Below are 27,928 nucleotides of genomic sequence, written 5' to 3'. Positions count from 1 at the left end.
AACAATAATTATAGGAAACACTCGCGTAATTCTAATATTTTTTCGGAGAGAAAAATATGAATTATATAGTTACATCAACATTCAACATTCAAACATGCAGCCAACAGTGTCTATAAATGTATATCTATAGTGAAATAGTGATGAACATATTAATACCTATGTATACTGTACGTATACGACGATAATATTTTGTCAGTGAATATTATATATACTATTCCACCGGCGTACAGTAGTTGAGCGTGTGTATCGGCGATTTGCGCGTCCGTCCGGCACGCGCTCGTGTTGACGTACTCTTTTTATCTGTTTAATAATTATTAATATTTAATAATTAGTATAGTTTACATGTTTTTTAAACCAGTATACGATATATGTGCGTTTTTTATATCCTTAGCTAAAGCATAGCATATTTATTATCTGTAAATGCTATTCTATTTTATATTTTGGGTGTATATTCTGCAGGATTCTAGACGACTATATTATATTTTATTAAGTAATATAGTATCCGAACATTTAAATTCCATATACCTGCTACGTCTTCTTTGCACATATTTTTTCCGACACTGATAATATTGAAAACATTGTCCGCATAATCTATGAACAGACATAAAATCATATTATTACCCTTTAAATTTTAATGCATATATTATATAATATAAATCATAATAATATAATGTATTATACATTCGTAACACAGTTCAATTTTGCTTGCACGAGATTCGTTAACATAACGAACGGCGTTGGATTAAATATAAATTAATAATTATACACGAACAACGAGTGAATAATAATTTGATATAAAATAATATATAATGTCGTAAAATTGTATTCTTTAAGACATGTCTGCTATATTGGTACTTAAATAAAATAAAATAAAACTGTACGTACATCAGTGAACATTTAGGAATTTACTATTTTATTTTGCGTCAATTGTAGTTTCAAATTTTCGGCGTTATTCATCCGCATGGCATATAATAGTAGAATTTTATGTTGTACACTGCTCTGCGTCCAATCACTGCTGTACATAGCAAAATTTATCGAATCTTTCTAAAAACAATATGAACAATGAAGTAAAATGACATAAAATGGTAGTAACAAGTTGGTAGATAGAGGATGTATAAGATATTAATTAAATATTAAATAATAACGTTACTTCTTATTTTCTTTATAAAAACGTAATGTTAATCTAATATGAACCCAATTTTTATCGTCCAGAGCACTCATATTTATTAATAATTTTTAATTTTTTTTGTTAGTAAAAATACTTGCCTTTGAACAGCACTAAAACGCACCGTCCTGTATCACATTTACGATTTACCTGCTTTCAATTACTTATAGGAAGTAGACAAGTTTTAAGAGCTCGTCATTCAGATTTTTTTTCATCATGCCACCCAAACAAACAAGTAATCCCTTTAGAATAACAAATTATTACGAACATAAATATTTTATTCAAAACATTAATAGTATATGTCAGTGACGCGACTCGTAGTAGTATAGCACAGGAGTGCGATGAAAAAATTTATAAAAACTAAAATACATCATACAAAAAATTAAAATGATAAAATATTAATACACAATTACACACGTCGTTGCCGTCCGATTTGAGTGACAAAATTCACCACGCATCAAAAGCTTCTATAGCCGCCGCGCCGTCGTGATGATATTATTACTCAAATAATAATATATACTTACAGTTTATACAGGATACCGATATTTTTATGTGCGATTTACAATGTCGCACAAGCTGCCGCAGCATAGCTAACGCCGCGTTGCATAGGCCTATATAGTTATCCATATACCCGTATAATAACATCGCGAGTTCGTAACGATATTATAATAAACTACAATGAAAATAATTTTAATAATAATTAGAAATATATTTAATTGTTAATTTGTTAATGTATCATATACTATATACTAAAATATGTACCTATTTATTTTGTAAATATATTTGTTCTATAAATTGTTAATTTCTGTAGGGAGTGCGATATATTATGCACGAGCCGCCACTAGTATATATGTATAAAATAGCAAGTTTAAAATATTTATGAGATAGCTACATTATAATCCTTATAACACTTTCGACGTATATAATATGTATAAACAAGAAAGTAGATATTTTTTTTCATGAATTTCCTAAACTGATTTTCAAAAAGTTTCGATTTTTTTATAGTATTTCGGCATCCGGATAACCCACATCTACTGCCCGGAGTAAGTGCCCTTAAAATTCTTAGTCAAATTCGGCTCCGGTATATCATATCGATAAAACATGAATATATACTGAGTCTCGGCTGTACGGATATACGGTAGTCTTAGATGGTGGATCAAAGAAGTCCAGATGTTTTGCTGTAAGATATCCTTCGATTTCTATATTATTCATGGCAAATAAAATCAAGAACCGTTGTCGTGAAGACCTTGACATCTTGCTAGCTTCTGATGGTTTCTTAGAACTGTTGCGTGGTATCGGCAACGCCTACGTTGTTAATCAATATCATCTAGAATCTAGATAATAAATAATATAATAGGTACGACGTTTATATTAAGGATAGTATTGTGACTTTTAAGTTCAGCAACAACATTCGTGATAATTATAATAAATAATACCTAATAAAATATTGTGATGTATAGTAAAACGGTGGCGCCGGTTTAGTATATAATTTACAAGAGTTAAAACGAGCACCTTCACGCCAATCTGTTAGGAACTGTATGTTATTTTAGAGACTTTAACTTAAAGTCTATTTAAAAACACTGAAATATTTTGAGACTTAAATTATTTCACACCTCAAGATACATCATATCCATACACAGTTGCTTGTACAGTTGTACGTGATCAAAGGCCGCTACAATAATATATAAACCTACATCGGACTATCGGAGTACCCATATTATTAAATTATATACAGAATATGAAAGAAAGTATTTTAGAGGTGGGTCGTAGGATCCAATACCATCTGTCGGTCGCACTGTATTTAAAAATATCTTCTTCTTCTTCTTCTTTTTCTGGCCTGTTAATACGGACCATTGAGGTCCTTTGCCGCTTCCACAATCCTTCTCCACTGATCCCTATCCGTTGCCATGTCGATGCTGAAGGTGTTGTTTATTTTTGACAGGTCTCTCTTCACTGAATCAAACCATCTCTGGCGTGGTCTCCCCAGGGGTCATTTAAAAATATAAAACATTGTATTGTCGTCGGCGCACAATAGCATAACCTGTACCCTTAATCAACAGTGATTGGACATTGAAATAGTCACACAAAAGGCAGTTAAACATAACACAACAATCAGACATGAGATTATTATTTATTTTCATCGTATTGGGTGAATAGTGAATACTGAATACGTGGTAGTGCATACGATATAAACGGTAGATGGACCTGACCTACCTACCCTGAACTTAATGTAGCGAGATATTAAATAAAGCCTATTTAAAGACACAATAGAAATACCTAAGTATAATAATATGCTTTTGTCGTAATTTTATTGACAAGATAAATGGTTTTTTTATCATTGAAAGGAATGTACACCTTCTAAAAGACTACAAAGAACTGTCTCCCGCAGTCCTGCAGTCATACGTGATACGTAATATAACAATACTTTGGTAGATTTAATATAACATCACCTGTCAAAAAAAGTAAGAGAAACAGCGGATACGTTTTTTAATGCATATATCGTACTTGGTACGTATACTTCTCGGAATTAGCATTTGTATACATACGTACAATGCAATACGATGAATAGGTAGGTACAGCAATATTATACAACAAAAATAAATTCATCATCAGAAGGAAAAACACAACAAACCATACACTTCAACGCCCAAGCTATGCCAAGTGCAACCAGTGCAGTTGGGTTCCTCGACAATATTATCACGTCGTAGAATTATCATTAGAAATCAATCATTGTAGGCTACGACTTAATACTGTAAACCGGAATACCAGATATTGTAATAACAATAACGAATTTCAAAATATATGAACTGCAGTTTCTTTTCTTGTAATATTATATATTGACTTCCTCCCTTAGGTTATTATAAGCAGACTTATAGCCTACTTCGTGTATATACAGAATATAGTATCAGTACCGTCTGTAATATGATAAAATGTTTGTTTATAAGTAAAAAATGATGACAATTTAATACAAGATTCCTTACAAGTTTTAGATTTTGAGCGAAGCCAGGAATGTATTCCTTATTGCAATTAAAAGATATCAAAAATACATACATGACAAAAAAAAGTTATGTTAAATACCTCCGCCACGGTCACCATAATATATTAATATATTAATATACCTACCTAAATGTTCAGTGCTCTCTACTATAATATAACTATTAATATTATATATTATATATTATTATCAGTTATTACAGATGCAACAGATTACTCTACCACATAACTATTAGAATATATATTATCGTATACACAAATATACTATACAAGAAATATTAAAAAGCTTACAGAAAAAATAATATTTTGCGTTAAAATTGAACCGCGGGTGTCGGGGTGGCAGATCTCTCAATTGATTCCACTTGGATGATGGTAGGAAAAAAAGTACAAATTAGAATATTTTAAATAAAACTTATATAATATGTCTGTATGATCCTTTATGATATAAACTTATATAATCAATCTGTATAATATGTTAGTTTGGTGTGAAAAACCAAAAATAAAATGATAAAATATATTTTATATAATTTTTGGCTAATATTCTTTTTGAATGTTTGTTTTATATATTTATTAGCTATTATTATTTCTTAATTATTATTATTATAAATGTAAAATAAAGGTTTTTTTTTAGAAAATATTTGCGGTTTTATAGAGTGATTATATAAGTTTAATTTAAAATATTCCCATTTGTACTTTTTTTCTGGGACTTTTTTCCTCGAGACTTTTTTTCTGTTCCCCAAAATTAATAAACTTAGGAATACTTACTGCCATTAAGTAGTATTTTCAAATATATACCAACAGACGTATCCACGAGCACAAAAATGTAAAGAAAATCCATAAACCATTGTCGATCAAACATTTTACAGGAAGGACAAATCATTATAATAAATTATCTATGAATCACACGTCTATTATAATAAAAGAAATAATTTTCGCTCACACGTGGATTGTCAACTGTCATAAGAGATCATTTCCGAAATAATATCATATTATGTGTTTAACAATGTTGGTTTTATAGTTTATACTAAATGACTAATATATATAAAAAACCCATTGATCAAAAACCCACATCTGTTGTTACTTAATAGCCCGTATGCCGAACATACTTATTAACCTAATATTCATCGCACTTGAAATGTAAATTTAACTATTACATAAAAAAGATTTCCTGCTCACATTATTGGTTTATATTAACTATAATAGGTTTATCACATCCCCGCATGAATATATGTCGGACCAGGAGTCAGGACACTGCTAAACATCATGTCTAACTTATAAAGAAATATTAAATCTTGTATAGAAAAACTGTCCGAGGCATTGGCATTTACTTATTATATTAACTAATAGCTTGTCGTTTTGAAAAAATCTTAATTCAAACACTGTGTACGATTCTTTTCCATTGTCGTTAAAGAATTTACATTCACCTCATAATGTCTCAACTCGAGACTCCTGAATCCTGATTGTAAGAACCGAGATTCGTTAGGTGCGTCTTCAGTTTCAAACCTATTTCATTGCAAACATTTCACGCTATTAGGTGTCTATCATGAGTTTTTTTGTGTCTGACCAAACTATCTTTACAGTTAAAAGTAGCCACGCACTGATCGCATTTAAATACATATATTGAGAACGTTTAAAATTAAAACGAAATAAAAGAAAACAATTAACAAGTAAGCACTTAGACATTGAAAAATAAAACTCACTATAAATATTTTAAAAACGGATCGATCATTAATCGATGTATTATGCACGTATTCGTCGGTTTAAAACGTACTGAAGACGCACTAAATGAATTAAATTTTAAAATTTTAAAAAATATATCGACTATAATTGCTTAAAATATTTATGTTATTTAATTGTAAGTAAACAAATTTTTAATTAAAATAAAATATAACTTATACCTGCTACTTTATATTTGTAAATTATGTTGTTAATAAATAAAAATATTTCGTTTTACAGATTATAAATAATTATCATTTATTTACGTTATAAAATATGCAAGATACCATTAGTAATTTTAAAATGTAAGTAGAAACGTATGGTTATGAGCGTAGCGAACGGTTTTTTAAAGTTAGATACTTATACAGTTATATATATTTGAGCTGATCATAACTTTTGCCCCTCTTTATTTAAAACTGAAATTACATTACTGGCAGTGGTTTTATACACTCTAATTATAGATTATTTAGCCATACAGCCTACACGGAAAATAAGTATAAGTGTTTACTCTGTCTCAATAAGAATTAAAAATGAAACTTTTATTTTGCGTTATTTGACATTTTAAAGTGATTACTGATTATGTTGAATATTATATTGTTATAATTTTTTATTAATAATATTCATACGAACGAAATCTTTATTATATAGGTATAATTAATTACATCGAAAACGGTTATCAAAAATCCGAGATCAAACTACGTATATTATACATTATTTATTATATAATTTATATTGTATATGGTTTGAAGATTAAGATTATATCAAAATCAATTTATACTCTTGTCCTATCAGATGCTGAGACAAAATTGTATACCTAACACCTAAGGCTTTTTATATATCATTATTTACTGCAGTAATAATTTTTAGTAAGAATAATTTTTCGAGTTCTAACTTCTAATAATAAATATAATTCAATATTATAAAATGCTAAATGTTTTATAAAATAATAACATAAACACAGCGTGAGCTGAGGAGAGAAATTCGGTTTGAGCGCAATTTTGAAGATTTTTGCGATAATCCGCTTGTAGTGTCCCATAGTTATACATGTCTAATATTTTTTGTTAGGTAAAAATAGTGTAAAGTAGTTTGTTGTGTGTGAGACACAAGTGTTATTTGTCAAATCGGATGAAAATTTAAAATATAGGTTCACGGGAATAACGATTCAAGTGTTCACGCTTCATGGTGTTATTGGTTTAATATTTAAATCATTGATGACATTGACGTACATTGTATATACATATAACATCTAGATAGTCGTTTTTATATTAAATTTGTAGTATTGATTTAAATTAGTAATCATACACATAGCAGGGAATGTTTACATTTTATTAAATAACTATTTACTATATATATATAAATAGATATACGCTGTGTATATATAATATATATCTACGAGGAAATATTAGTATATATATTGTCTTCTTGGCAAACAGAAATTGACTTCAATGATAAGAACATGGCAGCCACTTATAGTTATTGTATATATTTATGGTTTAAATGTACTTCGAACATGTGACAAATATAAGTATATTGTTTTTTAAACAATAGCTTGCGTATCAATCACGCGATAGTGTATTAACAATTATTATTATTTTAATGATTATATATATACAGTAAAATCATACATTAACACAAAAATATTTAATCATATGAAGAAAGGAAATGAAAAATAAATATGTATGTCCAAGTTCCAGTTTGTATTTACCTATACATTATTGCTATGTGCTCTGGTCTCCTGTAAAATATAATACAGGTATCGCGACATAGACTTATACATTCCAAAACATAATATAGGAAAGAAACGTACAAGGTATAATGAATGTATAACAGGTATAACAGGTATAACAGGTATAATGTATATTATATGTAATTATAGGGTTTATCTAGTATGCACTGCACTCATAATTATAGTCCATAGAATCATATAAGTCGTTAGTTATAATTTGTGTATTATAAAATACCTTTCACTTAGGGATAATGCAAGGCGTGAGGATGAAACCGTGCGTAATTTATTGTAGTTTAAGGATTTAGGCTTGCAGGAGACGTACTCGTATATCATCAGACAGAGAGGAATGTGATAATTGGACGTCTCATAAACCGTGAGAACCAAACGGTAAAATACGATTACGCACATTTTAATAATTTTATATTTTTCATAATATGATTGTATTATACGTCTTGACGGGATAAAAGAACATACATTTTGTGTAAGATATATACACGATTCTGTGTAAAACTTATTGCGACGTTACCAGATTATGCAATGGCTAATGGCATCATTTGATTTTTAACCCACAAATATTTAATTTAGTTGTAACTAGTCTACTAGTTAGTATTAGTAAATAAATTATTATTAAAATAGGTACCTTAAATATCTATAAATATATAAAAAAAATATGAATATTTTTTGTATTAAATACGCCGAACACTGTGTAATATGAAAAGTAAATACACCGGTGTATTGCGTATATGTAGTACTGGTAGTAGCATATTTTGAATCGTAACAATTATCATCTATGCATACATATTATTTATAAACAAAATAAATAAACGTAAAATTAACTGACGATCCTTGGTTGCTTCCGCCAAAAGTCAACAACCATATTATTATATGTTAAAAATTAACAGGAAAAAATTGTTCCACTATTCGAAGAAACAATACGTCATATTTACTGACATCCATGAAAATTAACCACTACGCGTCTTTATAATATTTATCGTTGAAATCAATAGAAATGAGTTCAGTTCAAAGTTATTACAATATCCTACAAAGATAATTTACAAATTCGCCAAAATCAAAAAGGGAAAATTTTAATTTAGGTATTGAATAATATTATATTTTATAAACTTGTAGTTATTATAGTTAATATTAGTATGTATTCATGAGATTGATAAAAGCTATTGTAGTGCAAAGTATATATTTTAAAAATATATTTAACATTTCCTTAAAAAAATATGTACTCGTACCTATATTATACAAATTATTTTTACAACCGTGCTTGTCCCGAATTTCGATCTTGGACACGGCTCTGGTGGGAACACGACGATGACAAAAGGGGACTCAACCAGAAGAGCGGGGGAAAGGATACATAAACCTAAATTAGGCGTGTTTCAAACGTGAATTATAGGGGAAATTGTTACGAGAGTCGGAGAGTAACACGTAAAGAATTACAAACATTAATTCCTACATATGTAATGTGTAAGTTTTTACATCGTAAAAAAGGTACGTATGTTATAGTTCCTACACGGCGGAAGATAAAAAAAAAAAAATGTATATATATACTAAATTTTTTTGTGATATTATAACTATAAGTTATCAAACTGCAGATGATATGAAAATAATGTAATTTAGAAGAATATAATAGTGTGGATGTGGAGTAAGTGAAGAAATAATATGACCACATATAATAAACGAATATTATTATTATATTAAAACGTATGACAGTATTATATATGATATAAGTGCTATTAAATTGATAACTTATAAATTATAAATAGTTAATTATTATAATTAATAATATAAGCACTGTAGGAACTTGCGTACCATATCATATTTTTACCGTGTATAGGAACTTACACGTGTATCCGTTTTTTACTGTATAGTTCCTACCTTATTCTATCGTGTTGCAGGAACCAACATTGTATTTTTTTACCTGTTAGGTGTCGTGCAGGAACTTACATTCGCCTAGTCATAAAGAGCGTACCTATTTACATCAGTCTATTTGTCAGGGATTGCGTTTTATTGGAATCGATCAATTGAAAACATTTTTCACGGATAAATCTCTACGTCCCGGCACGTTCGACGTCGTGCGGCGTACAATACCGCGACTAACCTCCCGTCGACTGAGTATAATGTGTGGAATGCTGGTGGTGTGCACATGTCGCAAAGAGGCACGGCAGGTGCAGACTTATCCATTCGATCTTTTCTTTGTGACCATTCGACAATAACGTTTTGTGACATCGTAAATCGTAATGGTTGTCACGCACGTAGAAATGCGCAGACTTCTATTATTATGTTCATTTTAGTATAACCGAAGTCTGTGTAAAAATGTCAGAATATGCGATAAGCTAAGATGGTAAATAATGGATTACTACTTACTGACGAAAACTGGGCGGTTATAAATTACAACCGCGAAGGCATGAGCTGTTCGACGTTAATAGCTTCAGAATCTATTTAATAATAAGGGATAAACCGCGAGGAACAACAACCACCACCGGCTAAGACGATCAACGTCGGTGCGCGGCTGTGACCTTCGCGTTTCAATGGAATTTTCCTTTCTCTCCGAACGCAACAATGATTGCCGACAACAACAACCGCCGCCGCCATCTGAGAAGACGATCGGCGCCAGTCGCATTAACGCGATGGTGGGATTTTCGTCTCCCCCTGAACGTACCTATAGTATACGATTACCGACAACAATTGTAACCACCGCCGACGATGACGATTGACGCCGGTGGGCGGTGGCCTTCACGTGAAATTGGAATTTTCCTTTCTCTCCGAACACAATGACGATCGCCGATCACAACCGCCGCCCCGCCGCCGCCGAAGACGATCGGCGTCAGTCGCATTAACGCGATGATGGGATTTTCGTCTCCCCCTGAACGCACCTGCAATGATCACCGACGACAATAAAAACCGCACCTGCGAAGACGATCGTCGCCAGTCGCATTTACGTGGAATTCTAATAAATTATCCTCTGGACGAACCGATGATCGCCGGCAACGATAACGGCTGTCGTCGACGCCGATGATCGACGACGTCTGAGGCGTCACCGCGTGACGTTAAGTTTTCACTGCCGTCGATCACTGTCGCTGGTCCTCCCACGAAGCCGCGAGGGTCTTCACTTGAAAGTTGAAATATAAAGTTTTTCCGGGCGGTATGTGATTCCACCGCGTCACCGACGGGAGACACGAAACTGTGCCTATAAATGTTGATACGGAGTGCAAAACCAGCCAGTCGCGTACGCGATTCTACAAGGACCCAAAGTTATCGACGCGAAATTAATTAACTCGATCAAACCATGTGCAGTTCGTTTATAGCAGTCGAGAGTTTGCTGAAACAATACCAATATGTGTCTGCGTGCAACATCCGATTACTATCGTTTATCAGACATTTCACCTTCTCGTCGCTATAGCCAATATTCTCCAGCGTGGCGGAAGGAGCATCGACTGATTCCGCCACCGAAGTCCGAGCGTCAGCTGTCCGGTCTTCGCATCAAATTAGAACACGATAATATTGTTTATAATCAGACGCATTTGTTCTATAGCGGGTATATCTCTGTTGTGATCTGGGTACATACGGCGATTTGCGCGCAGTATGCGCGGTTTTAGGTAAAACCTACGCTATAATATATAATACATGATCACCCTCGGATATATATGTATGTCATTTATCAGGAAATTCAATTAATAATTACTCCTCTTTTCCCTTGCAAACCGATTATTGATAAATTGTAGATTTAAGTATAATCATCCCGAAAAAAAAAATTAATTAAGAGCTTCACTCGCAGAGGTGCACATTGCACATACGCCAGTGTCGCGCGGCCAGCTAGACTGCTAGAGTCTAATGATAACGAACAAAAATGGGTATAAAATCAAAGGTTCTCTACGGAACTAATTCTAACAGAATACAAAAATTGTATTTAAGTCGATGGAAGTTTTTACGAGAGATCTAAATACTCTAAATGCCTCGAAATGGGAGAAACTATATACAATTAACTGGTTAAATACTTAGCCACATACAATATACAAATACATTTTTCTTATACCATAATTAACAACGTTGACCATAATATATTGATATTATATTATGCTGTGATATTGCTGTATGCATGTTAATACTGTTTTATTTAACTTAATTAATTTAAAGATGTACATATAATATAATTATCATGTGTGATTGAAGAACAAAAGTTGACTTCATTAAGCATTTATTAATCTGCGTATTATATATATATATATATATAAATGAATACCGAATAAACGTGCATTTGCTACTGCGGGAATTGTTGTAGTTATTGTTGCTAAAAATCCGCGTAAAAAAATTAAATTAAATACAATGTTTTGAATAGCTTTATACCACTGAATTTGTATATCCGTGCTTTATAGACACAGGCACACAGCATGACAATCGTTGCTAATATAAACGTCATAAATTGGCGGAAAATTATATTCATTAGTTCCGGGCGCGTGCCCTGCGATCCAGGAAAATGGTACATGGGATACCATGTATAATGCAATTAGAGAATACGAAATAAATAAATAAATAATATTTTCATATGTAATTTTAAAAACTACCACAAATCACCGAGCTTGAGCATCTTCATGTAAACAATTTATTGAACATAATATTTTTACATCATTTTGAACTTCTGTTGATTTCAATATATCATTATATACTATAAGGCATAAGCTCACAACGATAGTCAAAAACTATCCAGGGGCTTACTCCCTTACTAATCCATTGTAGATTTCTGTACACACGTTTAAGTAATAATAATTTTAACCGATATCAGTGATAATAAATAAATCAAAATAATTAATAATAAATTACAAAAATAGTATACGATGTAGAATATAATAGTATCTTAGTAGGTATGTAAAGTTTCTACAATTATAATTTTTTGAGTAATAAACTGAAAAAAAATTGTATTGTTTGAGGATAAATTGTTATTTTAAGCGTGAAGCGTGAATATTAAATTTTATCAAAATGTAAACTTCTAATGCGCATACAACATTGTCTTTGTGAAATTATGTTCACCTTATTTTTATATAAAAAAAAACAATGCAACTTTGTATTAAATTTTCAATCTTTAAGACATGAATATTAAAAATATTTATGGTTTTTTGCCCAATTATTAAGAAAAATACTGCAAGTTTGTTGTTTATAAGTTATAACCCAATGTTCGTTTATCTTTAAGGATTCTGAAAATCGAAGACCGCGGGTGTGTGAACAACTGAGTGGCAGCTGAAATATATAGTGAATATGTGACTGATATTCTGTTGTGTTCCAAGAAAATACGTTCTCGCCCACACACTACGATTATATTTATTTGTGAACAATGTTTCCCCTTCGGCTTTGTACGAACAATGGTACACGGTTATGTTAAACGGACACAGCAGTATACTGTATGTCGTACTAAAATCCAATGAAACCGAAATAGTTTAATCCCATGTTAAATATTTAATATAAATACAACCGATGTATAAGATGGTGAGCTGTATTACACCATGTTTCGGTCTCCCTTAAACATGATCTTATCATAAATACAGTGGTAGTTATGGACTTGTGGTAGTGGTGACTCTAATGTACAAGGGGTCTTGTCCATAGGCGTGCACGGCGACCCGGCTCGACCGGAATCTTCTTAAGGGCATAGTAAAATTTCAAATTTGTGTATATTATATTCGTGGAGATCATGAAAATTGTATTTGTCGTAATAGTGAAATAAAGTTAAAATTATATTTGTACCATTACATAATTTTTATTGATTTATTTATCTGACTAAAACATTGTGCACAAAATATGTACCTAGTATGTCTATAGAAGTACTAAAGAGTCTATACTCTAAACCTAGTATAGACAATGGCCTAACGCCTATAGGAAACAGGAAAATTAATTTACCAATTATTACATAATTATACATTCATATATTACCTATTAAGTTTATATGCATAGTTACATATAAAAATATGCATTAGGTATAGGTATGTCGTATGTATTAATATATAATATATATTTTATTTTTAACTAAAATATACAAGTACCTACATTAATGTTGTGTCCACATACAACTTGATTCTATTTGTATAGGTATATAAATTTTATACAGTTTTAAATTTACAATTAGAATATATGTAGTATATTTATGTGTTAAAAAAAATAGGGGCATTATCCCTAACTGTTGGGGCATTAATTTTTCCATGCTCGGCCGGAAATTAAAGTCTGCCACGCCTATGGTCTTGTCTCGTAACATATAAAATAGTTTATTTAGTATGTAATATATATACTCGTATTCTTATCCGTGGGACATCGAGTTATCCAAGAAAATACTGACTATTATATTTAAATGGTTTACGCCCTGACCTCAGCATCTTTCTGTTATAAAATAATAAATTATCTCATAAAACGTGTCTCCGCACCGTATATAATATGTGTGTTATAACAGTTATAATTTGATTTATACATATTATATATTTATATGTTATAGGGTACGTAACAATAGCGATGTTAAATTTTGTAATATTTTAAAAACATTATTCTTGGGAATTTAAAATGTTTACGTATATTATTAAGAATTTTATTATATGCAATGACGTTTTTGATTTATATTAAGTTTATATTACCTATTTATGCTATGAATTTGTATTTACTGTTTTACGATATTAATACAGAAAGATATTATCATATTTTGAGTCATATAAGTTGATATAATGTAGGGTATAACGAATCAGTTTTTTGTACAACATCGCAATGGATACCATAATATGTCATCTTATGTAGTGGATTAAGTCATTACACCATAACTCAAAATATGATATAATATCTAATTAATGAAAATCATAAATTTTTCAAAATTAAAATGCGTATTGTTTTAGGTAAAATAATGTGGTGAGTAATAAGTAGGTATATAATACTGTCGATGACGTTTGATATTAAAATTCGAAAGTGGTAGTGCTGGCGAAACGGTCCTTTTTTCTCTATGTAAATCATACCTACATATGTTGGTTATACTACAATTTTTTTTTTTAAAGCTATAAGTTGCTTAATGAATCCACTAAAGTTCAGTTAGTAATAAGACATCGTTTGATCAAGTTCTGTTATTATTTTACAGTTTTAAAAAATGAATTTTCAAAAATTTTGCAACAATTTTTGCCCACTTGTTACATTAGTACGAAACAATGCATATTCTGCACATTCACAATATACTAAATTTTCATCAAGATTGAAAACATTCAACTTATTTCTATTAGCTTCATCTTAAGATCTTAATATTCATTAGCTGAAAGCGATTTAAAAAATATTTATAATATATAATATATAAATATATATAATATTATATATTATATTATATAATTCCACTATTAAATTGGAAAATGGTGCTTGGTGGGCCGTGCTACGTGCAATAACATCCCAGAATAGTAATAGTAATACGTAATAATAATAATAACAACACATTAAAGTGTCTGGTGTTCAATGGATCATAATAATATTTTATTTTATTTTATTTAAATTTAAATCTATGAGATTACTGGGCCTCATTAAGACATACTCGTGTGGAGGCCCAGGGTTATCCACTATACATTACACATTTACATAAAAATTATAATAACAGACATCTATAATATTTGTGTTTGAAATTAATATCCTAATTGTATACAATAAAAGTAAAAACAAAAACAAATACAAAAACAGATAAAATAGGTTATGGTAGAATGGTACAAAATAATTCATGACGATAATAATATTAATATTATAAATATAGACATGGAAACAATAGGTAACATAATAAAGGTAATAAAATAAACGGTAGTAAAACTGTTTACTACACATCTGAATTATTCCGCAACTAGTTCCTACAGAATACTAGAAAAAGTACAATAGATACAATTTTTTTTCGAAAAGACGATTTTTGAAGTTTAATGACCGATCTCGCTCAGGAAGTCATGATAAAAGAACAACACGTATTTCACTATATTAGTACGGCGTGTTATTATTGACGATAAACAATAGTACACAATAGCTAGTTGTAAAATGTCAGGTGTTGACGACATAAAAAGAAAAACACAATTGTGGTTTACGCATTACGCAGTCTTACGATGATGATGCGTTGTCGCCGATGTCGGTATGACGGTTCGCGCAAGAAAACGGGATTCGTCCGGCCCGACTTGTCTTCCCGACCCGGCCTGTGCCTTTTGTGTGGTGTGAGGGTGGAGAGTCGACGGTGTCGCGTCGTCGTTACCAGTGGTGGCGGTTGGTTAAGGCGCAAACCGGTCGCTGCGGTGCCTGTACTTTGCACCGGCGACTGTTGCGTACCGTGTCAAGTGTCAACTATACGTGACAAAAAACCACAACGAATACATTAAATTGTTCAATAGTTATCTAAGATAACTTATCTTAAATCGCTTTTTTCCTATACAAACTGTCGATTTACTAATATATAAGTATAACTGATGTGTAACGATTGAACGCATTATAATAAAATTGTATTAATTCGCATACGACAATTCAATACAATCGGTCATTTATGAAGAAACATTTTCAGAAGACCGCTTGGGGGGGGGCTAGGGTAACGTAACGCCAGCCTCCTCATGATTTTTATAAATTACTCGTAAAAAACTGTTGTGCAAATAAGCTCAATGAGGAGAGCCAGTTTATATAACGTACGTTCGCGGCACTCAGTTTTAAAACCACTGATATACGAGTTATAAAAACTACATTCCGTTTCGCGATTAAACAATCAAATAAATTTATTTTTAAATTAAAAGTTATTCATTTAATCCAGTTCGGCTCAGTTAGTAATAACTAATAAACGATCGTTCGACCAAGTTCTATTATTCTTTCACAAGTTATTTTTTGTAACCAATTTTCTGATTTATTTTTTATAAGTAATTATTTTCAATTTTTTTTACAAAACACGAATTTACTAAAATATTGCAATAATTTTTAGTCACTAGTTTCTTTAGTGCGAAACAATGCATATCCTGCATATCCAGAATGTATTACATTTTCATACATCTAAGTACTTACTTAAATATTTCAAGATAAATATATACTCATTAGCTGAAAACATTTTTATATATTCAGGAAAAAAATATTGTTGAATAATTTAGCTGTCGACTTATCTTATATTATTGGAAAAATATGATATTCCATTGCTCAAACATTCAAAATGGAATTCTGAAGTTAATATATATTATTATCAAAAGGAAATCAGTTTGTTAAAAATGTGGTAAATGAATAATACGGTACGATTAACGATATTTGCGAATGTGATCGTGAATCCGACTATGTATGATATTGTCAGCTAGTATATTTGATATTATATTAATACATATATATTTTTTTAACTGTTTATATTATAATAAATAAATATTTGATTATAATAAACAATAAATGTGTTAATATTTGATTACCTCGTGAACGTATAGCCTAATAGTGAGATAGCGCGTTTAATTTAAATTATAACTATGTTCAGTTTTTTTTTTTAAATTTCAGGTTCAATGCTTTAATTAAGTAAATACTATATTCCTTTACATTTTATCTGTCTATGGTCTAGAGTCTAGACTATAGGTACGTTCACATTTTTTATTTCTTTTTTCCCTTAGGTTTAGTATATAACATGTATAAGCAAAAAAATATGTTAGCTTAAGCTATAATTCTTAGGAATTATATTATTTATATTCATATATCATGTTTTAAAAAAAATAGTTGTTAGCAGTTGCTAGTTATGCATATAAATGTGTGAAAAAAATTATAATAGAATTATTGGTAATTTACATATTCAATGTAAACATGTTACATGTTCTATTTGTTAATGTTAACCAGTTAATTGTTGTTTTAAATTCTAATGATAATTATCTGATGTTGATCTTCAACGTTTAAAATAATTAAAGCATTACATTGACATGTATATATTGTATAAAAATAATTAGGTATTGGTAATTTTTGGACCGCCGGCTTCCGCGCCATATCATTCGTAGGAGGCCATACTGCCGTAAATTAATTTAGATTTATATCCGTGGCGCTACAATAATGATCTAGAAAATGCGCTATGGCATAGCGGGAATAACTGCAATTTTTTTGATGTAATAAACATAATTTTAACATTTTTTTTGTATTTTTAATTTTTTTTCAAATTAAATAGTATATATACAAAATTATAATGACACTGAAAAATGTTCTTGGCGTACCCATGATAAATAATAGTCTTGTGGCTGCCGGCGACCGCAAATGGCAATCAACGTGTTAAATTATTTGTATAAATGACGAACATTGTTCAAGTCAACTATTAATACTATAACTTAACCTTATAAGTTTCTGTTTTTTAAATGAAAATGAAACATTTATTGCATCCCAGTGGCCTAACTGAAGGCCCGCAGATCCCGTGTTGCGGAGGGCCCACGGTAATTTGGTGCCTTTGGTTAAAGTAAATTTAATTTCCGTAAAAAAAAAATTGAATAATTGTTTTTTCAAATTAAATTAGTATTAATCTATGCGCAGTTTAGATATATAAGCATGTTAGTTGACAAGTTTGCCCAAAAAATGCTAGAAGATCGCAGAAATTTAAATAAAATAATTCAGTAAAATTTAGTTACCTATTTATATACATTAAGTAATAATTGTGTAATATTAAATAAATATTGTTATTTTTTATCATATATCATAACAAAATTTTAATTAAAATAAGTGATTTACCTAGGTATATTAGATTAATGTTTTTAAACTAATATACCTACTTAAACAATATTTTAGGGGCCATTTTTTATTTTTGTGGTTAGGTTAAGTGCAATTTTATGCAATTTTTGGAATTTTTGGATTTTTATTGCAATTGTATAGAATTTATACTCGTTTATTTACAATTTTTTTTAATAATTTTTTTTTTACATAATTTCACTTTTTTAATACTTTTTAAACGGTTTTATAAAAATGTTATGAAATAAAATTGTCAAATTGCTTTAATTCTGAAGTACATAATGTTGTAATGATATGCTCACATATCATAATTGTAGGTATATTGTTTATTTTATAAAATAAATAATGGTAAAGTTGTCGCACACAGATAACCGTTAATAAAATCCAATGATCACCATTAATTACTGATGAAGGAAACGATTTACATTGTTTGGTCACGTAGGAACTCACACGTAGTTGTGACAATGTAACACAAAACGTGTGATTTATTTCATGTGGCACCAGAGACAATGGATGGCCCAATGACAGTCTCCGTCGTCGGGGAGAAAGCCAATTTCTCTAAGGACGCCTGGCCTTTGATGGAGCCACCTGCGACACTGGCAGGCTTGACCACGTCGTCCCCTCTCATCAGTGTAGACACACTACTACTGTTAATAACATCTCTCTCAAGAGTGCATGAGCACCATGCATACCCACCACACCGGATACTGCGAACGATAACTTGGCCTTTTTCATTTCAACGAAAGATATCAGTGTTGTTTTTATTTGGAATTTGGATCCGTGTGCTTAACACCTCTTAATTTTCTTAAGACAACTACAGTATAACAAATACAACTGTGAATAAAGTAAAGTGCATGAGCATCATTTTATTTGCATTCATTTGTATAATCTATTTATCTACATTTTATTACTACGGTGTATTTGATCACATTCTCGAATCACGATCTCGAGAGCCCTCCAACAATTAGGAGGAAGCTGGAAGGTAATGGCGTAAATTTAAATAATTTTAATATTTACATTTGATAGGTAACTATATTCTCCAGCACTTGTGAGTGTAGGGAAAAGGTTCCACAGATTCCGGTATTTATTCAATAAGCCTTTTTGATAGTGTCCCTTATGTATTTGCCACACTTTAGATTTATTATACACACACTTTCGTTTTCATGTAATTTAATTTTTATACGCTTTTTATTTTATTTTTGCGTTATTACAAAGTATTGATGTATACTGCAGTTTAAATGACTTAATATCTATTGATATTATTGTATATATGTATAGTCAAAACGATAGTTTGATTAATTTTAAAATCGTATCGGTTTCGTTTTACTGCAGTGATTTTCGTATTTGCAATGTGTATAGATAAGATTATACATTTAACACAATAATTTACGGTTCAATGCAACAATATTTTAGATTCTGAACGGAGTGATGAATGTATTGATTTTACAATGATGTATTTTTTTATTTTTTATTTTTGTTTTTGTGTCTGTCGACACGTTTTGGAGTAGTAATAGTGCTTTGATTTTTGACTTTAGCCCCTCTTTGAAAAGGAAATTGAATCTAGTTTGTACTTTGAGGAGGTTAGAAGTAAAAAATGTCGAGTAGTTTTCAAAAGCGTCAGGAAAAACCCTAAAAAAGTAACGGAAAATGGGAATTTTTATGCATAACCAGTTTTCGACAAAAGTTTTCGATTTTTTTATTTTACTATAACTCAAAAACAAATCATTGTAAATACTTGACATTTTCACAAAATGTTTATATTAGCGTTATCTATTTACGATTACATTTTCAAAATATTTTGACTTTTTTTAAGCTATTTATAGACAATTGAAATTTTCAATTTTTCTAAGTTTTTTAATTTAAAATGTTTTTCCGTTTACTATGTATAATATTTCTCTGGACGAAAACCAAATCATTTTATGTTTGGGTAAAAAAGTTCATTTGGGTGAAAACACTGAAAACATGTATGGCCAAATTGGTATAGCATCCTTTACTTCGGTTTCCGCAGAAACCTCTATTCCTAAAGCTATCATAATAAATCTTCGGATTTCATTAAATGTCTGTGGTATAGTTATTGTGGATTTTTTTACTACGAGTATACTTCGTAATTCAAATAAATTATTTTTAAGTTATAACACGTATTTTAAAATTAATTTTAAAAAATGGTATAAAAATTCGTGAATAAAATTGTATAAATTAAAACAAACTCACGTTCAGCCAATTCATGGATTCCATGCGTCAGATGTTTGTTTTATGCGTTTTTGACAGTATAGCATTATTTGAATATTCTCTGTGTATTACTAGACCTCCACAATTATCAATACATTTATAATAGTGGTTAGAACCTCTTGTTCTATCAATTCGATGTATAATATTATCCAAAACTAAAAGTTGGCCATCTCGCTCAGAATTTATTATAAACCACGACATTTTAAATTTAATATTATTATACATAACTAACTAACGATGCAATGATTACTAACTGTCAACTGACAAATACCAATAATATCATAGAATAGTTTTATCAACATTTTGATTGTAAATTGTAATATAATTCTAGATTTTCACATAAAAATTATTTTTATATTTTATGAAACTATGTTTTTTCGGCGAATTGGAACTTTTTTCATTTTTACCGGAGACCGGTTTCCGCATCGGCGAAACGAGTAATCGGCGAATCGGGCCTGAATCCGTAAAACAGTATATATTCTAATAACATAGTTCTGAGAATTGATAATATTTCGAGGCGTGTATGTTTTTTGTATATATTTTTAAATAAATGATAATTTATTACTATATAACTAGGATTTTTGATTATTTACTTTATATCAGCCAAGTAATCTGAAGTTCATTATACGGCCACGACCTCGTTACTACATTCTTCAAAACCAGGTTTTTTTTTACCTATTTAATATATTTAGTAAAAATAACCGGCGTTTATTCACATTTATACGAATATTGTATTAAAGTATATAAATATAATAATATATAAAAGAATATTATTAATAATATAGTTCTGAGAAATGCGAATTGATAATATTTCGAGGCGTGTATGATGATGTTTTTTTTATAACGTTTTTAAAGAAATTATAATTTATTACTACATGACAAGGATTTAATTTTTTTTAAATCAATACGCATTACGCATTTACGCATCGCCAGTTTGACTAGTTTGAGTATAATATGGAATAAAAGTTTTTATTACCCATAACTCTCCGTCTTACACGTACGAGGTACGATATAGACAAAACGCGTTTACGCTGTCTGAGTATAACTCGCTCAATTTTGATTCTAGAGTAAATATACCTATTATAAAATAAAAAGATGACAATATTTAGGAGGGTAAGACGATGAGTTTTTTTAGAAAATTAAAAATTTAAAGCTTATTTAAACATTTTAAATTTTCCCTAATTCTATTAAAATGGTTATAAATTATAATGAACGTTTTATTAGAAATAATGGAAAAAACTCATCGTCTTGCACTCCGAAATATTGTCATATTTTAATTTTATAATATAGGGTGCGACGTCCTCTTAATATATATTTTTATATTTTTTAAATTTTTTCTATCAGTCTATTTTTATTTAAATATTGTGAACTAACGTCTTGGTGCTAAACAATTTTAAATATAATTCTAAAATACGAGTAAGTGGTTATTCAACATAGATTTGCTCAAAGAAAACATGCAGAGCCAAATTGGTCTTAAACAGGGAAAATATTACTTAACAAGAAAAATCATTTTTGGTACATAATCTATAGCTATATACCAATGCTATAACATATATATCTAATTAAATGATTAACGTATATGTGTTATCGTATCGGTTATGTACAATGTATTTGGTATCTCATCGTATCTATATATATTATATATATATATATATATATATATATATAAAAATAAATTGTCGCAGTTTGTATAATGTACCTTATCGGTTTTGTTGCAGATTGTATAATGTTAATTTTTTTTTCGGCGCAGTTTATAAATCGACTTTTAGAAAAGGTGTAATTTTGTCGCAGTTTACCATCTCCCGATAACTTGCCCACCCTTACCCCAGTGTAGCACCACTCCTGTGTAGTGTGTACGTGCGATGATCGTACCTTACTATTATGACATCCGAATAACTCTCTACTCACGCATAAGCTCTGATTATAGACCTTAGCATTATATGCATTGATTATAGGCCTGCAAAAGATTGCGGTTTATGATAATATTATCATACGCAGGTGAAGTGCGTTCAATCCCTAGCACAGGTGGTGTGACTCCCTTATTCGGTACGAAGGTACTTAAAGTTTATGGTATATTCTACAGCTATACATTATTGTACTTAATATATGTAATAATTAACGAATAAGAAATAGGTATAGGTACTATAGGTACTATATTTACATATTATACAATATATATAATACTAGGGTAAAGATGTTTATGGTTTGTATATTTTTTTTATGTTTCCAAATTCCAATAAGCTTCCATAGAATCTTATACAGAAAGCTTTTGTATAAAAATGTATTTCATGATATCTATAATCTATATTCAAAATATCAAAATTGTATTTTGCATATAATTACATATTTTACTATTTTTTTTATTTATAAGTTCATAATTCGTGTTTTTAAGCGCAATTTAACGGTTTTCGATACAAAATGCTGAAAAATACCGTAATTTTATATTTTATTAACTGAATCCGATATAAGTTTGATTATCTGTTTTTTTACAAAGTATTTTACAAATTATCACTTATTTGTTGTTGAGAATTAAATAGGATTATACGCAGTAGAGGTCCTACTTAAATACAATTTTTGATAACCCTTGTCAATTATCGCAATCAAAACTTATCTTAAAACTGTGAGCCATGAGCCATTACAATTTTATCAAATATTTTAACAACATTTCATAATTTGTAGTTAGTTCATAGTTGCCGTCTAGTCTACGACCGATGTAGAGTCTTATACTGCGAGTTTCATGTTAGAGATTTTTTTCTAATAGATTCAAAGACGTATTTTTGCATTTTAAACAAGCAATAATTATTCAATGCAACTCTTTTTAAAATATATATTTTTTTTACATATATTTTATATAATAAACAAGAAAATTCAAAAATGTATTAGTCAATAGACATAATTAGAGGTCGGAATAATATTCTTTTGCATATTTTTTTTGAGTCTATGCAGTTAAATTTCGGTTTGAAATCTATAAAAATTATGAATCATATAATTCAATGGCAAAAGTTTTTTTTGCATATTTGAGAATATTTTAAGATGAAAGAATATTTCGTATAATAAAGAATATTAGAGAATATTTCGATTAATCTTTTGGGATTTGGATATTTTTTGTTGTAAGGACGAAAATTATATATAATATTAAATAAGTGTTTAGTCTGTTGTTATTGAGATGACTATAAATGGAATAATGATTACGACGCTCAATAAGTCACGTAGGCTAAAAATGAATTGGAAAAAACACTTCAAAAATAGCTCCAAACGTTCGTTTATGACATTAAGTAACGAGTTCATAGAATAGATATACAAAGTTCATATTGTATAACATAATATTATACGCGAGTGTAGTTCATTTAGTTGATATCCCATCAGTCTATGGTTTAATGCCGCGCGTCGTCTATACGTAATATTGTCATACTGGGTGTAATTTATTTGTCCTGTTAAATTATTTTCAATATGCCGAAAATCCCATCAAGTAAATTAAAAAATTTAATTGCACAGTGGATACTACCATTAAATAAAAACAATGTCATTTTTACAACTGATGGTGCTACTCTTTTTTGTCAACTGTGTAACAAACACATACCATGCATTAAAAAGTCTCAGATTACACAACACGTACACACATCTTTACACCAAGAAGCTCTAAACCGTAAGTTAAATACTTCAAAACAATTATTTTTATCGGAATCTACTTCTAAAAAAAATGTAAATGAATTCTATGAAGACTTATGTTTGAGTTTTATTTCTGCTAATATACCGTGGTATAAACTACAAAATCCACAATTCCGTGCATTTTTAGAAAAATATATTGGCAAACATATACCCGATGAAAGTTTGTTACGTAAAAATTATCTTCCACATTGTTATGATAAGACTTTATCCAATATAAAAAATGAAATTGGGGAAAATAACATTTGGATTGCGGTTGATGAGACGACAGATATAAATGGTCGTTATGTGGCAAATTTATTGGTTGGTATATTAAAGTCAAATCATCCGACTCGTTCTTTTCTTTTAACATGTAAAGTTCTAGAAAAAACTAACCATTCTACAGTGGCTCGATTTGTGAATGATGGGTTAAAATTACTATGGCCCTTGGGCGGAAATGATGAAAAAGTGTTGTTGATGCTCTCAGATGCTGCACCATATATGGTGAAAACTGGACAGTCATTAAAAGTATTTTATCCCAATTTAATTCACGTGACATGCGCAGCTCATATGCTTAATAGGGTAGCAGAAAAGGTTAGAGAAATGTATCCAGACGTAAATTCATTAATTAATAACATAAAAAAAGTATTTTTAAAAGCTCCGTACCATGTTCAAGTGTATAAAGAACTGTTACCTGATATTCCGTTACCCCCCGAACCGGTATTAACAAGATGGGGAACATGGTTGGAAGCTGCTGTTTTTAACTGTGATCATTTCCAAGGTTTAAAAAAAGTTATTGAAGAATTAAGTAAACAAAAATCTCCTAGTCAGTCTATACTTAAATGTAAATCAGTTCTTGAATTAAAAACTGTAGAAAATGAATTAATATTTATTAAGACCCATTTTCTTATGCTTATAACAGCCATAAAAAATTTAGAAAAGTCAAATGTGACTCTTGTTGATTCGATAAATCTTATTGAAAGTACAATTGTTAAACTTCAACAAATACCTGGAGAAAATGGAGAAAAAATAAAAATAAAAATTGAACAACTTCAACAAAAAAATCAGGGACTCACAATTTTAAAGAACGTAGCAAAAATGTTGAAAGGAAATAATGAAATACAATTTGTAGATAATTTTTCACCTACTATGGTAACTGATTTGCAGTATGCTCCTGTGACTTCAGTTGATGTTGAACGTTCGTTCAGTACATATAAAAACATTTTAACAGATCGTCGTACGAAAATGACGCCAGAACACATGGAACAGAATATAGTTGTTAACTGTTTCCAAAAAGGAGAATTGTCTTAAATAAAATATATCATTTATATAACTTTATCATGTTAATAAAATGTTAAGTTAAAGTATTTTTTAAAGCTAAATTATAATGTATTGTTTATTTAATTAAAAATATATTATACATTTATATATATATATTTCATTTAATATATATAATTATACCAAGAATTACCTTTTTTTTAAAATATAAAAGCATATTTTGAATTTAGGAGAATATATTACTTTAAAAACATATTTTTTGTATATTTAACTACAATTATTAAAGAATATTAGAAGAATATTATCAAATTTTTAGGAGAATATTAGCATCTTATTTTGGCTATTTTAAGAGAATATTATTCCGACCTCTAGACATAATAGTTAATATAACGAGCACATAAAAATAGTTCCGATATAAAATGTTGGACATAATTTGTTATTACAAAACACAGGTAGTTAACAATGTTAACATACATAAATAATAATAATTATCAGGGCTAGGATTTGTTTGCAATAAAAAATTGTAAAATATGCATTTTATTTACCTAAATATACAAAAATATGCATTTAAATTGTTATAAGATAAACACAAAAATATAGTTACAAAAAAAAATATTTATTTATTGAAATACATCAGTGATTGGCTGTTTGTCTTAATATTATTAAGATTATTATTATAATTATAATTTAGAAATAAAATTTATAATTCACATTCAATAGTGGAAATATTTTTAATTTTATGTTTGAAAAATTTCAAAATTTATGTTTGACAAAAAAACCATTTATACTTTAATCAGCGGGGCTAGAATTAAATACGTAATATTAGTATTAAATTATAAATATTAATTACGAAATAAACTAAACATGCGTTTTTCGCAATAATATTCATTTTATTCAATAATGCAATAATATGCATTTTATCCAAAATATGCAAACACATGCAAAATAAAAACACCACCGTTTACATACCGTACAAAACGTCCAATTTTACCAATTTATTATCACCGTATAAAGTGTCCGCGATCGATTTCTATCAATTTTTTATCACCGTACAAAGTGTCCGCGATATGCAACTTAAACAATAGATAGTACAAACTGTCCGTTTACCATTAATAATTAATTTTGTCTTTTTATATTTATTGCATTTTTTTTTGTCTACATTTCTTTATTTTATATTTTATAATACATTTCAAATTTTTCATGCATAGGTATTTAACTGTTTTTCAGTGTATAAGTGCAAATATATTCTTACACTGTTAGTGCATATAAACATCCTAACTCTATATATAATATTATTATCCTAAAAATTGACCAAATTTAAAACTTTTATTTTCGGTGTAAATAAATAGTATAAAAATACAAAATACAAATACAATCAAATAATCAGTTATCTTTGTAAAAATATAATTGTACCTAACAATAATTATAAAAGGTACACTTACCTTTAATTTAAAATGGGTATCTAATTTCTTAATTTTATTATTAAATCTCTTACGTTTTAGTTTTCAAGTTCAAATTGAGCATTTTGAAAAAAAAAATTATATTATAGTAGGGCAATAGGTATGACACGTTTACTTGGAACTGTGAATTACACGTCAAAACACACAAATTCACAAACACAAAAATTGGTTCAACTGTACAAAATACTACTCACTGGTTACTACACCGTTACGCCTCTACGCTGTCAAGAATCAATGCGATAAAAGTTTAAAAAATATTAAAAATATAATCGTCAATCGAACAATTAATTCCAGAGTCGTATAGGTACATAGTAATATACTAATATAGTATGCGGGCAATGCGGCGGCTATAATATGTCAAATATATTATAATAATAATAAATAGTGATTATATTAAAAATAGCACGCAAGTATTATGAAAACAAGGTCTTGGGCCTAGGTCAAGGCCGGGGCTATACACGGCGTTTTCCGTCGAATTCAAAATTCATTGTTTTATACTCTTATATCGGAGTAGCTATACACGACAAGCGTAATACGCCGCGTTGTCAAAACCGCGGGTCGGCTTTCGTTTTCCGCCGCGAATGAAAGACCTAAGTCCTAAGACCATAACAGCGTCCTCTCTTAAAAATTACCTAATAGTTCTAATATTAGATTTCATTACGATTTTACTATTTTAGATATTCTGGCAAGTGACATCGTAAATTTGTAAACTAAAATAATTAATATTTATTCTATTAAATATTTTATTTTCATTATAATTACTACAAACGATATTATCACCTTTTTTTGTCGCCACTGCCCCAGTGCCGCCTATTATCATGAATAATTGCCGCCTAATATATGTAATATTCGTATAACATTATAATGACGATGATTGAGCGGGAGGTGGAGTGGTGGAAGTCGCAGCATCACACCCGTAGCAGCGATGACCGGTTCGTAGTAACAAGTAACAAAAAAATACCAAAATAATAAACTAATACAATAACACCGTAGTATAACTACTATAACTGTATAGGCGGCATAACACGT

General features: G+C 29.6%; 1 long non-coding RNA gene across 1 annotated transcript; it reads right to left on the bottom strand.

Moving 5' to 3' along the window:
- Nucleotides 1-2: 2 nt before the first annotated feature.
- On the bottom strand, nt 3-27,928 carry LOC132920217 (uncharacterized). Its single transcript, XR_009660709.1, has 3 exons — nt 27,680-27,928; nt 886-1,044; nt 3-591 (listed from the first exon to the last, which is right to left on the bottom strand). It is a non-coding gene; the product is annotated as an uncharacterized LOC132920217 (long non-coding RNA).

The sequence above is a fragment of the Rhopalosiphum padi genome, chromosome 1 (genome assembly GCF_020882245.1).
Source record: "Rhopalosiphum padi isolate XX-2018 chromosome 1, ASM2088224v1, whole genome shotgun sequence".
NCBI lineage: Eukaryota > Metazoa > Arthropoda > Insecta > Hemiptera > Aphididae > Rhopalosiphum > Rhopalosiphum padi.
Note: the sequence above shows the minus strand (reverse complement) of the source record. Positions and strands in the feature narration are given on the sequence as shown.